The 18,764-nt window shown below is 35.8% G+C and overlaps 1 protein-coding gene across 1 annotated transcript in view; it reads right to left on the bottom strand.

Annotated features, from left to right (window-relative positions):
* The window catches only part of Uggt (UDP-glucose-glycoprotein glucosyltransferase), an 820,111-nt gene that overhangs the window by 297,063 nt on the left and 504,284 nt on the right, over positions 1–18,764 (bottom strand). The window lies entirely within an intron of this gene.

The following is an 18,764-nucleotide window of genomic DNA, read 5'->3' as shown; positions in this document are numbered from 1 at the left end:
CAAGCATTTCTTTCTTAACTCCATCATAATTGCACACTGAAGGTCTGAATCATTTACTTCACTTTTTTAGATATGAGCTTCAACAACAGCTCTGCCAAAAGAAATCAGGTGCTGTCAAATCAAGTAATCTGAAGAATTTCAGATTACTTGATTCTGCTGAATGCTTGATTCTGTTGATCTTGCTGAATTCATACAGAACACTTTTTTGCGAAGCTGGGGAAAAAAGATCAATATCAACAAATTCTGCTAAAATGCCACATTTATTCAAAAGAACACTGCTATCCTCTTTAAAAAAATTCAAGGACCAAAGATGCAATTTATTTATTTTATTTTTTACAAAAACTCCAAATATGGAAGCCATTAAAACGTATAGTACTTAGTACCTTGCATGGGTTGAAGGCTGAGAAAACAGAAGATGCTTCTTGACATTAGACTTGAATTTCTGCAGGATGTAATTTTCAGGAAATATATGTGAAAGAAAGTTGTTCTAGAAAAGAGAAGTTGAAGGAATAGATGAAGAAGAAAAGTTGGTTCTGTGATTTTGAGGTTGGGCAGTAAATAGATGCTGCACATGTTCAGACTAGTTTAGGAGAGAGTGGAGGAATTACAGATACCAATTCAGAAGAATAGCACACATGGAAGTATCTATAAAAAAGCAAGCAGCAGAAACAGAACATCTATAAGACAGAGTTTGAGAGACTTTCTAAGAGAGGGTCATTAATTAACCTGACTGCATTTTTTTGAATGTAGTTTAGAAGCCTTAAAGAGGCTTTGGGGGCCCCACCCCAGATGCTGGAACAATATTCCACGGTAGGGCAGATTTGATATTTACACAGAGTGAGTACCTGTCTAGAAGAAAGTAACTAAAGCTGTGAGTGCAAGGGAAAAAAAAAAAATCTAGATTTTTAGATGCAGAAGGAGCAATGTTTGTGATGTGCAAGGGCGCGCGCGCGCACACACACAGAGAGAGAGAGAGAGAGAGAGAGAGAGAGAGAGAGAGAGAGAGAGAGAGAGAGAGAGAGAGAGAGAGAGAGAGAGAGAGAGAGAGAAGTCAGGATAATCCCTGATAGAGATATGTAATCTTGTCTAGAAATCTCAGTGAGTGTCATCGAAGGTAAGCATAGGAGCTGTAGACTCCTTTTTGCATGATGAAAGACCTGCAGTTTTAGAAGGATTGAAAACCAGTAAATTGTCTTTGACCCATTGGAAAATTAGCTGTAGATCAATATTTAGGGAACTTGTGGTGAATATTTGAGAAGTTGAAGCTGTTTACGTAGGTCAAGGTTTCTCAAACTGGAAGGTTGAATGCAATGTGCTGTCGTGGACAAGATTTCCAGTCAGTGGAAAAAGGTCATTAATATACAAGAGGAAAAGAGTTGGAGAAAGAACTGAACTTCGGCAAACACCAGCATCATTGGAGAAGTTAGAAGAATAGTCATCTGCAATCACTTGCAGTGAGTGGTCAGAGAGAAAACTGGATACTCAATTACAAAAAGCAGTTGGAAATCCATAAGATCGAAGCTTGTTAAGAGCCTCTTCATGCAAAACACGATTAAAAGCCTTAGAAATGTCAAGAGAAATTGTGAGTTTCACCAAATGCTTCCAGAATTTGTACTGAATTTGTTCAGAGATGGGTAATATAAGCCACTATATCAGCAGTGGATCGACAATGATGGACTCTATTCTGGAAATCACTGATCAGATGGAAGGTTTCTACACAGTTTAGGAGTTGGTAGTTAATGGATCTCTCCATTAATTTAAAAAGAGTAGAAAAAAGTGCACTGGGGCGATAATTGGATGTGCGGGATTTGTCACCTTTTTTTGGGATGACAAATTTCCAAGCAGAAGGAAAAACAACAAGTGAAGAAGAAAGTGCAAAAAAAGGTGACACAGAACAATAGTAAGTTCAGGATCACAAAGAAAGAGTGGAGAAATACTATCAGGATCAGCAGCGTTCTTGGCACAAACGCATTCAAAATTCTTTTGACATCCTTTTGATAGAAATCGCATGAGGCATTGAGTGAACTGTATTTGGAATGGTAGGAAGTGTGTACCAGTTTGTAAATACAAGAATTAGAAGAAAAGTTGGATGCTAGCAAGTCGGCTTTATCTTTAGCTAAGGAGGCAATAGAACCAACATGTTTTAAGAGAGTTCCAGCCAACAGTTTTGAAAAGAGACCAGAATGCTTAACTATCGTTTAGACAAGAAGTAAATTTTCTACTCTTAGCACAGAACTCTTACTAGCTACGCTTGGCCTAGCAGTTATTTTTCAGAACTTACATGGGTTCTGAGGAATGTAAAAATGAACAGTTGTACATAAATACTTAAAAATATTAATTTTAGCTCATCTGCCCAACAGTAGTGAAATTTTTGTCAAAACAAAGTTAATATTTAAAGAAATAACTGTGAAAAAATTATGAAAGGCCACAATTTTCCTGCCACATGAAAATTAAAAAAGTTCACTACAGTAGACTTTCAGACAAGTAGCACCTTTGGGGATTAAAGGTCCCATTACAGGAACTCCCCGACTTACGCAAATTCAACTTTACATAAGTTTTTGCTAACTGGTGCAAACTGAAAAAAAAAAAAAAAATCATGGAAACGATATTTTGCATCTGTAGGGATAAATGAAGGTATGTGAAAATATTGTAAATGTGAACCCAATAACACATTTTTTTTTTTTTTGTAATTCGTTCCAAGTCTTTGGAAGTTGAAAATTTCGCTAATTTACTAAGCTCTCTCTAAAAGGTCATATTTATAATAGAAATTGCACCACACTTATGATATGGTCGGTTTTAAGAATCAATTTTAAACATCTTTGTGATATTTTTCTAAAGCACGTTTCTGGAGGTCACATACATAAAACAATAAAAACAATTTGCACTTTCCAGTTTATGGGGCTTTTCTGTTAGTGCATCTAATTAGAAATGGGTAGTAAACTCGATCTTATTGTATTTGTGATAATATCGATAACTGCAATTGTGTGGATTTTTACGTTATTATGGTGAAATGAGTTCCCCTTCACTGAAATCGTCAATCATATAAAAAACAAATTTTCAGAATCTTCTCTTTATTCCTATTTACTTATTACGATGGTGAAGAGAAAGGGACCAGCAGAAAGTGCAAGTGCTGGAAATGCTAGGAAACCAAACAAAACTGATTTAGAAATGAAGATGATTAATTAAGAATTATGAAGCAGGACAAAGTTTGTCATCTATTGCACAGAATTAGTTCTCACTGCTTCAACAGTGAATACTATTTCAAAGGACACTGCATGCATAAAAGAACATGTCAAAGGATCAACGCACTTAAGATCAACAGTGATTACAAAACAGCATTAAGGTGCTATATCGAAAATGAAACAGATATTAATAATATGGATGGAAAATCAGATTCAGAAGTGAGGCCATTCAAGCAAAAGCAACAATTATTTATGAAGATATCAAGGATAAGTATGGCAAACCCCAAGCCAAGTTCTTGGCAAGCATCACGCTGGTTTCCACAACGTTAAAGTATGTGGTGAAGTCGCCAGTGCTTTTTCTGCAGCTGCAGAGAAATTTTGTGATGTGTTGGAAAAAATTATTGATGAAGGCAGCTTTTCAATGCAGTAAATTTTTAACACTGATGAGACTGCTCCGTATTGGAAAAAAAAATGCCAGATCGAACATACATTGCCAAAGAGGAAAAGACAGGTTTCAAGGCTTCAAAATATATGAAGCCACACTTACACCTCCACAAAACAGGATACTAATGAGCTGCATGCCCTTCCAATGCTGTATTTATAGACATGGCTGATGCAATTAGTGTCTATTAGTGGAATTAGTGTCTATTGCAATATCTTTGCTCTAAAACAAACAAAATGACTAATCAAAAATATCTTATACATTTCACTACAAATGTTACTTTTTTTATGGTGATCCAGTTTTTTTTCAGCCACTGTGTATATATATAATTACTATAGTAAGATTATAATTGGTAGTATACAGGGTGTTTCAGTTAAACGTTTCAGAACTTCTAAGAGGGGTAAGGTAAATCCTGACAACTCGAAATCATATAGCAATGTGGGGTCGGAAATGCTTTCCTGAAGCGGTGTTGTACACAGAAGCACCATAAAGAAAAGAGACCGTAAAGTGAGAAATCGTTTTAATAATACATGAAAACAAGCAAAAGGTACATGGATTAAAGTAAGTGTTCGAAGTTTCTTCCACGGGCTACAATGCACGCCTCACATCTCCGACGCATGGACATCCGAACATTCTGGAATACTCCAGGCGAATTTCGAATTTCTTCGGCAGCTACTGCGATTCTTGCAACCAGCTCCTCAGCATTGTCAACAGGGGTGTCATAAACTAGCGATTTCATATGACCCCAGAAATAAAAATCAAGACATGATAGGTCGGGTGACCGAGCAGGCCAATGCACGGGACCACCACGTCCGATCCACTGTTGACCAAATGTGACATCCAGGTAGTTACGGACATCTCCGCTATAATGGGCAGGGGCTCCATCGTGTTGGAACCACATTGTCTGTTGCGTCGATACAGAAATCTGTTCATCTCTCAAAGGTTGTGGCAATACTTGCTGCAGAAAGATCAAGTAGATAGGTCCGGTTAGACGACACGGTAACAGGTAAGGTCCGATGAGGTGATCTCCCATAATACCGGCCCATACATTGACCGAAAATCGAATCTGTGCTGCACGACGTCGTATTGCATGTGGGTTCTCGACCGCCCAGATATGGTCGTTATGCGTGTTGAAAATTCCTTCCCTTGTGAAGGATGCCTCATCGGAAAACAACACTTCAGCAGGAAAAAGGGGATTTGTAGCACATTTTCCAAGGTACCACTGTGCGAAAGCAATACGAGGTGCATAATCCTCCGGTTGCTGTGGTCTGGACACGCTGCACGTGAAATGGATGCATGTCTCTCGGAGAATTCTCCAGACGTTGCAATGGGAAACCCCGACTGCGTTTGCTAGACTTCGTGTACTCGTTCTTGGATTCCCCTGTACATGCTACAGCACATTCTGTTCGACGGCTGGAGTCCGTGCTGTTCTTACCCTGTCCCTGTCAGCTCTTTCAAATGAACCTCTCTCAGCTAACCTCTGGTGCAGTCTTGCAAAGAAATTATGACTGGGAATACGCCTCGTCGGATATCGTTCCGCGTACAAACGCTGTGCGGCTGGCCCACTACAATTTGCAGCCCCGTACGCCAAATGCATATCGGCTAACTCTGCGTTCGTGTAATCATCCATCCTACTAACTTGGCTTTCTTGTTCAAGAAATTCGAAATTCGCCTGGAGCATTCCAGAATGTTCGGATGTCCATGCATCGGAGATGTGAGGCGTGCATTGTAGCCCGTGGAAGAAACTTCGAACACTTACTTTAATCCATGTACCTTTTGCTTCTTTTCATGTATTATTAAAACGATTTCTCACTTACGGTCTCTTTTCTTTATGGTGCTTCTGTGTACAACACCGCTTCAGGAAAGCATTTCCGACCCCACATTGCTATATGATTTCGAGTTGTCAGGATGTACTCTACCCCTCTTAGAAGTTCTGAAACGTTTAACTGAAACACCCTGTATAGGTACTCAAAGTGTATTAAAACATTAGTAGAGGCACATGATGCAAGTAAGCAAGCTTATGTAGGCATCAGCAAAAACAAAACTCCCATTTCAACCACTCCGTTCATTCCAAATACCTGTCCAGCCCAGCCATAAATTTATTTAGGCTATCAACTTCCACAACAAAGGATGGAAGTCTGTTCCACCAACCAACTACCCGCTGGTTAAACGCAAACTTCCGCACAACTATCCTACATCTGCCCATGTTTAGTCTCTAGAGCAAGGTTCTGGTATCCCCCCCCCCCCCCCATAATTTCTCCTTCAACCCATGCACGGTACTAAGTACTATAGGTTTTGATACCTTTCGTGTTTGGGGTTTTCATAAAAAAAAAAAAAACAAAAAAATTTGAATTTATGCCCTCTCAGGTGATTATTCTGAGCAAGAGGAAGAATTCCATCAGCATTGAGCATGCTCAAACCTTGAATGGTTTGAGCATGCTGTGGCCTGACCATTGCCTCAATCAGATCACCTCGCAGGTGTCCAGTCTCCAGACACTAATTTGCAAAACTTAAGCCTTTCTTCTTAAGAGCAACCCTTTGTTCCATTCACTAATCTTGTTGCCTTTCTCTGTATTCGTTCCAACAGCTCTACATCCTTCTTAAAATGAGGCCTCCAGACCTGTATACAGTACTCAAGGTGTGGCCTGACCATTGCCTTATACATGACAAGACACCATGAGCTACTCTTGCAGACCATCTGCACTGCTCAGAAGAATTCATATCTGCCTGCACAATTACCCCCAGGTCCTTTTCATTCTCTACCACTGTCAGTGTAGTACCACAGAGTTGATACGTTACTCTGGGGTTACTGGGGTTACCCAAATGTAGTATTTTCATTTGTCAATGTTAAACTTCATTTGCCACCTCTCAGCCCATCTGCTCAACTTTTCTAGATCCTGTTGAGGCAACGTACTGTCATTAGTGTCTTTAACAACCCTGCCAACCTTCGTATTGTCTGCAAACTTGGACATTAAGCTTGATATACCATCATCAATATCAATTATAAATATAGAAAACAACAATGGACCCAACACTGAACCCTGAGGAACTCCACTAATAACATTAGTCCACGATGAGCAGTGACCATTGATTACCACTCTCTGTCTTCTCCCACTTAACCATCCCTTTATCCATAGCAGCAATTTGACTCCAATGCCACACTGCTCCAATTTGTTCAGCAGTCTTCCATGTGCAACAGTATCAAAAACATTTCTAAGATCCAAATATGTGATATCAAAGTTATTCCCTGCATCCAGTTCCTTTGTGACCATATCATAGTATCCAATCAAATTTTTCAGACAAGACTTCCCCTTAACAAAACCATGCTGTGTGCAAGCTATAACTGAAGTCTTGTCTAGATGATCCTGCAGTGCTTCTTTTACCAGTGCCTCCATTAATTTTCCTGGAACAGAAGTTAAACTAACAGGTCTATAATTACTTGAGTCGCCCTTTGATCCTCCTTTGTGAATTGGGGTCATATAAGCACAAAAGTACTATGTGGGCCATAAGGCCAAAAGAACCTATAAAAACTAAGATAGCCTGTGCTGGTCTTCATTGCTATACCCTAGAAATAAACATATAATTGACAATATAATATAGAATAAAATATAAAATAAAATGATTATATAGCTAATTATTGATATTCGGATATATTGAATGGAACTTTTTCAAGGGCTAATCACATTCAATATATCCCCACAATAATTAGCAAGGCTATCTGTTTCTGATTGTTATCTGCCTGTTTAACTAGGTCCAAAAAATAATCTTAAAGGCATTTTATGCTAAACTTTAAATTTATCAGCAAACAGGCAAGATAACAACTAACCTGACAGATAGCTTTGAAACAAATATACAGAATATAATTACATTATTTATTTATTCCTATATTCCTATTTATTTATGTTTTGTTGTAATTGGTTATTCTTAATTTAACTGTTCTGTATAGATGGTCTGCAATTTATTTCTAAATCAGACAGAATGAATTATATTAATTATTATAAATATTCCTACAAATGTCAATTTATTTAAATATTCCTATATTTGGTAATAGTTATTTATTTTATTTCCTTATTATCTACAATTGTTATTCTATATTTCTTCATTAAATATCTTCCTTTAACCCCTTATAGTTATACCGGGATCCCTTACTAAAGAGGCACCTCTGTAGCCAGGTGGGCAGGAGCAGCAGTGCATAGCACATGCTTCTTGATCAGACCGGCGTTCGAGCCCGTGACCACCAAATATGGAGGATGCGGAAAGGTTAGTAAATGACCACCGCATATCCCCGGAGCAATATGGCCTTAGTTGCTAATGCTCCTGAAAACCAAATAACAACAACAACCTTACTAAAGTTGGGCAGTTACACTCCTGGTATATCCTAAGTAGCATTATAAAAACCTTTTTCTTTGCTTTTCACTTTTTACTTTCTAATCCTAAAATTTTATACCTCAAGATCTATTAGAGTAATTCGAGGGAAACTGAGGTACTATTACTATACTTATTCTTATCTCCTTCCTTCTTACATCAGCATAAGATTTCTTTTGCACATGTATAAAATAAATAAAAAATCAACACAACTGAAATGAAAATTATGGTTGGCACCCTTTTTTTTTTCTGTATTATATTCTGTATATTCGTTTCAAAGATATTTGTCGGGCTAGCTGTTATTTCGCCTGTTTGCTGTTAAATTTAAAGTTTACCATAAAACGCATTTAAGTTTATTATTTGGACCTAGTTAAACAGGCAGAAAACAATCAGAAACAGATAGCTTTTTAATTATTGTGGGGATATATTGAATGGGGTTAGCCCTTGAAAACGTTCCATTCAATATATCTGAATATCAATAATTAGCTACATAATCATTATTTTATTCTATTATATTTTATATAATATTGCTAATTATATGTTTATTTCTAGGGTATAGCAATGTAAACCAGCACAGGTTATCTTAGTCTTTATAGGTTCTTTTGGCCTTATGGCCCACAGAGTATTTTATGCCTATGTTTTTATACACTTTGAGACCTATATAGTACCAATTATACTCTTACTATAGTAATCAGATTACAGACTGATGTAATGTTCAATCTACAATTGATGGCATTAATCTGATCTGACATACCTTTTACATCTATTCCAACAGTATTAGTATTAGTAATGGCCACATGGTGCAAGAAAGCCTATGGCTTATGCTGCACCAGCCAAAAAAAAAAAAAAAAAAACGCAAATAAAACAATGATAAAAAAAAAAAAAAAAAAAAATTAATAAAAGAAAAGGAAATTAAACCTATCATCCTATGTGCTTCCCTCACCCGAAGGTACTATCCAGATGACCTTTGAATTTCCCCAAACTGTCAGCCTCTACCACCCATGTAGGCAACTTATTCCAGTAATTTATAACTCACTGGCTAAAATAAAACTTCCTGCAGTACAATCTAAACATTTCCCCCCAGCAACTTGAATTTACGTCCCCTAGTTCTAGCATCATTTATAATCTTGAAAATTTCTTCCTCATTCATTTTACTGATGCCTCTCAGAGACTTAAACACCTCAGTCAAATCACCTCTAAGGTGTCTAGTTTCCAAACTCTGCAACCCACATATTCGAAGTCTTTCTTCATAAGGACGCCCTTTTGCCGATCTCACCAGGTGAGTTACCTGTCTTTGCACCCTTTCAAGAAGCTCGATGTCTTTTTTTAGGTGCGGTCTCCATACTTGAACACAGTATTCCAAGTGTGGTCTAACAAAAGCCTTATATAATGGGATTATCACGTCCCTATCTCTACTTGCAAAACTTCGATAGATCATCGATAGGACACCATGGGCCTTCCTTGCAACCTGTTTACAATGCTCAGAGAATTTCATGTCTGACCGTATCGTAACACTCAAGTCCCTTTCCTCCAGTACTGGGTTTAGTTGAACTCCACCAAGTGAATAAGTTATTTTGGGTTTACTGTTTCCCAGGTGTAATACCTTACACTTTGTTGGATTATTTGTTATACCTTACACAGGTGTAATACCTTACACTTTGTTGGATTCCTGAAGTCTATCTAGGTCTCTCGGAAGAAGCTCAGCTTGACAGTGATCATTAACTACTCTACCAATTTTAACATCATCTTCAAATTTAGACATCACGCCCTCTATCCCTTCATCAATGTCATTTATGAAAATTAAAAAGGACAGTGGTCCTAATACTGATCCTTGGGGAACCCCACTTCTTACATCAACCCAATCTGAGGAATAGCCATTTATCACAATATTCCATAATACATTATATATATATATATATATATATATATATATATATATATATATATATGCAGTAAGGATAAAAATGGGGTGGAAAGTTAATTAAGTGATAGTTGAGAGGTAAAAATAATATCACAGTTGTACCTGAACGCGGAAAGCAGCAGCAAAGGATACAAAAGTTTTATATATATGATGTAAAAGTAATAAATCTACTGAAAAGTGTGAAGATGGAGGCGTAAATTGCACAAAATGCCAAAACTAATAACTAATAGAAGAAAGAATAGCTGAAATAGGAAGTATTGAAGGCGGGAGAAAGAGAGAGGGAATGTGAATATCCTATACGATATTAAATAAAATTATAGGCTGAATTGGATAGCCAAAAGCAAAAATGATTGGTTTAATATATGAAGTAATAGCAAGTATCAGATAAGTGTGGGATAGCTTTGTTATCGGTCCAAAAAAGGTGGAACAAAATTAAAATCTGATGGTACCAAAAAATAAATATTGATACATAATAAGGTATTTCATCAGGGGGACTACACCTGATAATGTATCAAAAACTGTGTTTCTATACTTATCCATACTTTTGGAAGAAAAGGAAATTTAAAAATAAGAGCAAATAGGAGGGCAAAGCAATGGAACTTCTACAAAAATATGGACAAGGCAGTCCCAACGCAGTGTATGTTATATCTGCAATAAGGCCTCTGAGGTTGGGATTATTCATACCACCAATTTTAAACACACACACACACCAACCGTTTATGACGGATTGAATAATGAAGTAAAATAAAATAAAATGATAGAAAATCCTATTTAAGGATTTTCTGGTATTTAAGGATGTGTCGCTTAAGTCTCACTATTACTGAGGAAGGAGGCAGACACCTCCGAAAGCTCTAATAGTGTTTTTTATCGTCTTTTTATCGCTTTTATATTCATATTTTAATGCATTTTAACTTATTTACTTATTTTATTTTTGTTATAGTTTAATTTTTTGTAATTAATTAAAAGTTTTTGTAAATATTATTTTACAGTCTTTTCTATCATTTTATTTTATTTTATTATTCAATCAGTCATAAAGTGTATGTTGTAAAACATAAAAAATGGTAATAAAATTAAAATGAGTGCGTACAGTGCAACTTAGATGCAATAGGTGGCTATAAGTGAGAATTATCAAATGGCACCATTTAGAAAAATTTTGGGAGAATTTGTATAAGGATGTAAAATTAGAAGATAATGCAAGTAAATGGTATAAGGCAAGGGAATGAAGCGAGGAAAGGGAGGGGATGAAAGTGTAGATAAAAAAGTGAAGATAGCGAGAGGTAAAGGACAGTAGCAATGTTCATATTGCCCTCATAGCAGCTTTATGAACGAGAAAAAATGGAAAGCAGAAAGATAAAAAGCTGAGAAAAGAATATTAAGGTATGCTCAGGCGAGCTGGGATTGTTAAGTCCCATCCTTTTAGAAAGACTAATACCAGATGCTTGCGATGTAAGAATTTTGTAAAATGTCGAGAAAGTAAGAGCCAAAAAAATAATGCGAGCTGAAAATATATAAACCGACAAAATTATGAAGAAGTCGATACTTGCAAATAGAGAGTACAAAATAGATACCTGGTAATGTGTAGTAAATAGTTGAGGTAGGAAAAAACAGCGTGGAAAATATCCATTTAAGATATAAAACTGTAGTTGGATTGATCCATATAACTGAACGCCAAAACAGTAACACATTAGAAAGAATGCTTGGAACTTGCAATAATTTATAGCAAATGCGCTCTTAAAAACATACAGCATAATTATAGTGACACAAAAGTATATAGTGCAAATAGATATCTGAAAGATATACTTAGTATGGCTAGATTTTGTAGATGAAAAAGTTGAAAATATTAAGAAAAATTAGAATAGAAAGATCCAAAGATGAAATAATAATATATATTTCATAAAAATAATTGAATATGGGAATGACACGTCTAGTAGATCCAAATACAATAAAATAGCTGCTAAAGGCTCCAGCATTAAAAAATAAGAGCACGAAGGAAGAACGCAGTTCAAAATTAATTGACTGAAGTCTAAATGGTAGGGTCATTATGCATCAGAAGCTTTTGAGACTGTATAAGGAAAGCCTTACTACAGTATAATTTTTTTTTTTTAAAAACCCAAGATAGAACTGTTTACACAATTGGAAGTGAACAATTACAGATGGCTAGATGATAACTGTAGATCAATACCAGTTGTAAAAATACGGAATACCAGTTGTAAAAATGACATGAACAACATGAAATCCTTAGGTGAAAATCTTCGAAAGAACTAACTGATATCAAAAGGGAAGGATAGTATAAGATCCATAGTGACATATTCAAATAGCAAAAATATTGGTAGATCTGAGATATAAAATACTACGTAGGGTGAACAAGGTAACAATAAATTCTTCAGAGAAGCATGCAGAGGAATTCAATATATAATGGTCCTTGAAAATCCAAGATAAGAAGTGAAGTTAAATAAATACAAAATGTAACTAACAAAACTATATTGGCAGAAGTACCTGATAGTATAATATGAACTGTCATCAAGACACGTCAGAATGACAGTATAATTATAAATATAATTATAAATGATTTCATGAAAGATCTAATTAAAAATATAAGGTAAAGGTTAAAGTCTGTAAAAAGGGTAAGAAATGTAGTGAGTAAAAAGCATAGAGATCATTCCATAGGAAGTCATGTGAAGTAGTGGAAATACCACCATACAATATTACATCTATATAAATACTCATTAGAACTGACCTGGTAGAAGCAAATTATATCCAAATGTATGTTTGATAAAACGAGCAACAATATTAAAATTGTAGTTGATAAAATAAACATGGATATTGTTTTTAATTAATTTATTGCATAGTAGGCATTTTTTTTTTTTTTTTCCTCCCTTGGTAGTTGTTGGCGCATCGGCTTCTGTGGCCATAATGCACCTTCCAAGATTTTTGCAGTACTTTGATCCAAGCCCAAGGCGGGATTCGAACCCGTGACCTTTGGGTTGTTAGGCAGGCACTTTACCCACCCGGCTAGCCTGGTTGGTGCAAGGAATTGGTGAATAATATATGGTTAATGCATATGTTAGCAAGTCTGATAATTTGAGTATAGATAATATTTTTATGTATTTTGATAAAAATATTGTATTCCGATTGGTGAGGTAAATAATATTAAAGTTAAATTTATTTCTTATATCAAATAAGTTATATGTGGAAGAGAAGTATTGCTGAGGGTAATATTAAGGTCAAAGAAATTGGCAATATGATTATTTGTGTTCTCTTTATTCAATACAAATTCACTAGGGTATATTGCTTTAGCTATAGGTTCAAAATTTATGTTTAAAACTAGGATGTCATCTACATGTTGAAATGCTAAAAAGTTATGATTTGGGTTGCTTGTAGTATATACATCTTCACAGTACAGTCAGTCCTCGCATAACACGTGTTTACACTACACGAATTCGATCATACACGATTTATAAATAGGGGAACGATATCTTATATAACACAAACTGAATTCCCTTATGCACGATTCGCCTTTGTGTTTACAAGAAATGGCAGTCGAACGCAGAATCACCCCAACTGAACGCAACACGATAGGAATGAAGAGAAGATTCTGAAAATGTATTTGTTTTTCATATCAGTGAAGGGAAAACACATTTCACCATAATAACATAAAAACCCACACAATTCCAGCTATCGGAATAATCGCAAATGCAATTACATCAAGTTTACTACCAGTTTATAACAGATTCCATTAACAGAAAGGCAACTGGAAATTGTTTTTATTGTTTTATGGTAGTAAACCCTAGAAATGTGCTTTAGTAAAATGTGAGGTGTTAATAGTGTATCTCTGCCTTAACAATGTTGTTTATTCAGTTGCTACATGCGTGCGTGCAGCTTTGTTTATGTGTATCAAGCGTGCCTCCTCGTTTTGTAATTGTGTTTTATTCCCTAAAAATGAGTAAAATACTTAAAAGGTGTGAAAAGGAAGCGTCCTGGTGAAGACACTGCAGATTCAGAGAGAAAAAGAAAAGCAATATCGATAAACAGAGGCGGACTGAGTCAAAAATTCTTACCCAGGAAAATTTGTAGTGGCCTCATACTAGCGTTTATGGCCAAAATCACACCGGCCTCCGGCCGACTGGGGTTTCCCCGGTAAGGCTTATGCCCAGTTCGCCTCTTTCGATAGAGAAAAAATATGAAGTTGTGAAACGCTTTGAGCGAAATGAAAGACCATGTGATATTGCACGTGCTACAGACCTAAATGAGGCAATGCTGAGAATTACAAAGAATGCAGAGAAAAAAAAAAAAAATTTCATAGCAGGTGCAACTCAAAGTGTAATTAAAATCCATTAGATTAAGACCCAAGAATTGGAAGAGATGGAATGGCTGTCATCTGTTTGGATAGAAAAAAAAAAAAAAAAAAGTTTGCTTACGATAGAAGTAAAAGCATTAGCAATATTTTATTACGTAATAGTCGTAATAAAATACTTACATATTACTTAAAATACTTACGTATTACGTATTTTATTACGTATAATAATAAATAATCATAAAAAAATACGTAAGTATTTTATTACGATTATTTATTATTATACGTAATAAAATACTTACTCCTAATAATTATTTTTAGGATTATTTATTGTGTTTGGTAATGTTTTGGTTACAAATGTGGGTTCAATCTTGGGTGGTCGGCACCTAACCCTATATTTCCCATAGGGCCTGTTGTTTATATTGCATGATTTTGCATTGCACGAGGGTTTCTAGGAATACAACTATCATGCTATGTGAGGACTGACTGTATTGTAAGAATAAATTTGAAACTAAACTGGAATTTTGAGAACCCACGGGTACTCCAATGGTCTGTTTGTATCTATGTTTGCCATTGAAAATAAAATTAAGTATACAGAGATTAATATAATTGTTCCATAAATTTTCGCCGATGTTTAATTTCTTTGTATTTGTAATAGAGCTGTTTATGCACAAACACAAGTAAGTTGTGAGGTATTGAAGTAAAAAGATTTGTGAAATCTTAGGTTTTTATGCTAGATATAGTAACATGAAATCTAAAAGTGTTAATGACAGCTTAGTTATTGCTTATAATTCATGCACAGAAAGATTATTAAAAATGGTATTAGGTATTTAAAGAATTACTTACCTCGGAGGTAATAGTCACTGTTTTTAGCACTGGTAACGAATCTAAAACCAACAGATTGTTTATGAAATTTGGCTACTATATATAGAAAGAGAAGAGTGGAGTTGTGTAATATAGCATGTAGTTTTTTGTGTAAGGCTATAAGTTTTTTTTTTTAATAGTGGAAGTAGGATTAAGATGATAAAGCATAAATGTGGAGCTATTTTCTATTTCATTTTTAAGTTTAGTGAAGGAAAATTGCTTGCAGAAAATAGCAAAGTTGTTGGAAGCTTTATCCACTTGGGTTATAATGAAATTATCCTGTAGTTCTAAGATGTGTTTTTTAAGATTGAAGTACAATATTAATCACAAAGCATTCCAAAACTGGATGAATATTGTCTACCATGACATTTTAAAAGCAGTTATATAAGTTATTTCTAATATGTGTTGAAATTAAAATTGATAAAGGCATATCGTGCTTGATGTCAAAGTATGCTAATGGCAAAAAAGTTAGGACGATCGTAAATAACTGCAGTATGATGCTTCAATAAGACCAAATTAATTTGAAAAATAGCATTTAAAGTACAATATTGGGAAATGTAAGGTAACAGTAATCCCATATTATCTTATAATCTGAGAAACAATAAAATTAAGGCAGTTGATGATGAAAAGGACTCCAGAACAATTGTGCATTATGACATGTAGTTCTCTCAACAGTGTGGACAAGCCACCACAGGATGGCATGTGGTGTTTAATCTACAATGTAGAGAAAGTTTGCTATTATGGACAAAGAGATAATTATTATATAATATGACTATAAAAGCCTTGGTTCTGGTCACATCTTGAGTACTATGCACAGTTTGGAGCTTGAAGTTCAGGAAGAATGTGGATATATTGTAGTAGAGGCATGTGTTGCAAGAAAGCAAGCTTATGTAGCATCAGCCAAAAAAACCATTTCGCTCATCCATTCACTCTATAAGTTTGTCCAGTTCCTCCTTGAATTTATTTAAGCTATCAATTTCCATGACTGATGGAAGTTTGTTCCAGTGATCAACTACCTGCTGGCTAAAGACAAATTTCTGCACATCTATTCTGCAACTGTCTTTCCTCAATTTGAATTTATGCCCCCTCGGGTTCAGAGGAAGAATCCCATCAGAATTGAGCCTGCTCAACCCATTCAAGGCATTATACACCTCAATCAGATCACTTTGCAGGTGATCTGATTTGAGCCTAGTCTCCACATGCTTAATTTGCAGAACTTAAACAACTTTTCTTGGTAAGAAGACCCCATTGTTTCCCCTCACCAATCTTGTAGCCCTTCTCTGTACTTGCTCAAGCAACTCTACATATTTCCTAAAATGAGGCCCCCCAGACCTGAATGCAGCACTCAAGGCATGGCCATGAGTACTTATACAAAGGTGATTGGATAATCACCTTTGTATAAGTACTCTAGCAAAATTCCTGTATATCATTGACAACACCCCATAACTTCCTCTGGCAGCCTGCCTGCACTGCTCAGAAAACTTCATAACTGACTGCACAATTACTCCCAGGTATTTTTCCTTTTCTACCACCCTAAGTGCAATACAGTCAGTCCTTGTATAGCACGATAGTTGTGTTCCTAGAAACCCTCGTGCAATGCAAAATCATGCAATATAAACAACAGGCCCTATGGGAAAAATAGGGTTAGGTGCCGGCCACCCAAGATTGAACACACGTTTGTAACCAAAACATTACCAAAAACAATAAATAATCGTAATAAAACATTTACGTATTTTATAAAGATTAAAATACGTAATAAAAAATAATATTATAATTTTTATATTTTTTATTATTATTATATTATATTTTATTATAATATAAATTATAATAAAAAATACGTATTTTTTACGAATAAAATACTTACGCATTTTATTACGACAATTACGTAATAAAATATTGCTAATTCTTTTGCTTCTATCGTAAGCAAACTCGTTTTTTGTTTGATTTTCTATCCAAACAGATGACAGCTGTTCCATCTCTTCCAATTCTTTGTGTCTTAATCTAATGGATTTTAATTACACTTTGAGTTGTTCCTGCTATGAAAGTTGTTTTTATTTTCTCTGCATTCTTTGTAATTCTCGGCGTTGCCTCATTTAAGTCTGTAGCACGTGCAATATCACATGGTCTTTCATTTCGCTCAAAGCGTTTCACAATTTCATATTTTTTCTCTATCGGCAGAGGCGGACTGGCCATAAGCCTTACCGGGGAAACCACGGTGGGCTGGAGGCCGGTGTGATTTTGGCCACAAACCATAGTATGAGGCCACTACAAATTTTCCCGGGTAAGAATTTTTGACTCAGTCTTCTTCTGTTTATTGATATTGCTTTTCTTTTTCTCTCTGAATCTGCAGTGTCTTCACCAGGACGCTTCCTTTTCACACCTTTTAAGTATTTTACTCATTTTTAGGGAATAAAGCACAATTACAAAACGAGGAGGCACACTTGATACACATAAACAAAGCTGCACGCGTGTAGCAACTGAATAAACAACACCGTAAAGGCAGAGATACACTATTAACACCCCACATTTTACTAAAGCACATTTCTGGAGGTTACTACCATAAAACAATAAAAACAATTTCCAGTTTCGTTTCTGCTAGTGGAATCTGTTATAAACTGGTAGTGAACTCGATCTAATTGCATTTGCGACTATACCGATAGCTGGGATTGTGTGGGTTTTTACGTTATTATGGTGAAATGTGTTTCCCCTTCACTGATATAAAAAACATAAATACATTTTCAGAATCTTCTCTTCATTCCTATCGTGTTGCGTTTTCGGTTGGGGTGAGTCTGCGTTCGACTGCCATTTCTTGTAAACACGAAGGCGAATTGTGCATAAGGGAATTCGGTTTGTGTTATATAAGATATCGTTCCCCTATTTATAAATCATGTATGATCGAATTCGTGTAGTGTAAATACGTGTTATACGAGGACTGACTGTACCACACAGTTGGTACATTTCTCTGGGGTTACGTCTACCCATATGCAGTACTTTGCATTTGTCAATGTTAAACTTCAGTTGCCACTTCTCAGCCCATCTTCCCAACTTTATCAGATCCTGTTGCAGTAGCACACTGCCATTACTGTCATTAACAACTCTGTCAACCTTAGTATCATCTGCAAACTTTGATATTAAGTTAGATATACCTTCATCAATATCACTGATGAATATACAAAACAACAGTGGGCCCAACACCGAATCCTGGGGGACTCCACCAATAATATTAGCCCACGAAGAGCAGTGTCCACTGATTACCACTCTGTCTTCTCCCACTCAACTACACTGTTATCCATTGTAGCAACTTGCCCTTAATACAATACTGCATCAATTTGTACAGTAGTCTTCCATGCAAAACAGTATCAAAAGCTTTCCTGAAATCCAAGTATATATCAAAATTATTTTTTGCATCCAGCTCCTTTTTAACCACTTCATAGTATCAAATCAAATCTGTTTGACAAGACTTTCCCTTATCAAATCCATGTTGTGTCTGAATTATTACTGCAGTCTTGTCTAGATGATCCTGCATGGTTCTTTAACCAGTGACTCCATTATTTTCCCCGTAAAATGTGCAGCGAACGAGAAAGCATTCCTATAGAGAGAGAGAGAGAGAGAGAGAGAGAGAGAGAGAGAGAGAGAGAGAGACTGGTTTGTTGGGTACAAGTTTCCCAACAAGAAATTTAAGGCCAGAGCACATTA

The sequence above is a fragment of the Mastigoproctus giganteus genome, chromosome 1 (genome assembly GCF_048544385.1).
Source record: "Mastigoproctus giganteus isolate SK-2022 chromosome 1, ASM4854438v1, whole genome shotgun sequence".
NCBI lineage: Eukaryota > Metazoa > Arthropoda > Arachnida > Uropygi > Thelyphonidae > Mastigoproctus > Mastigoproctus giganteus.
This window is presented reverse-complemented; position numbering and strand designations above follow the sequence as displayed.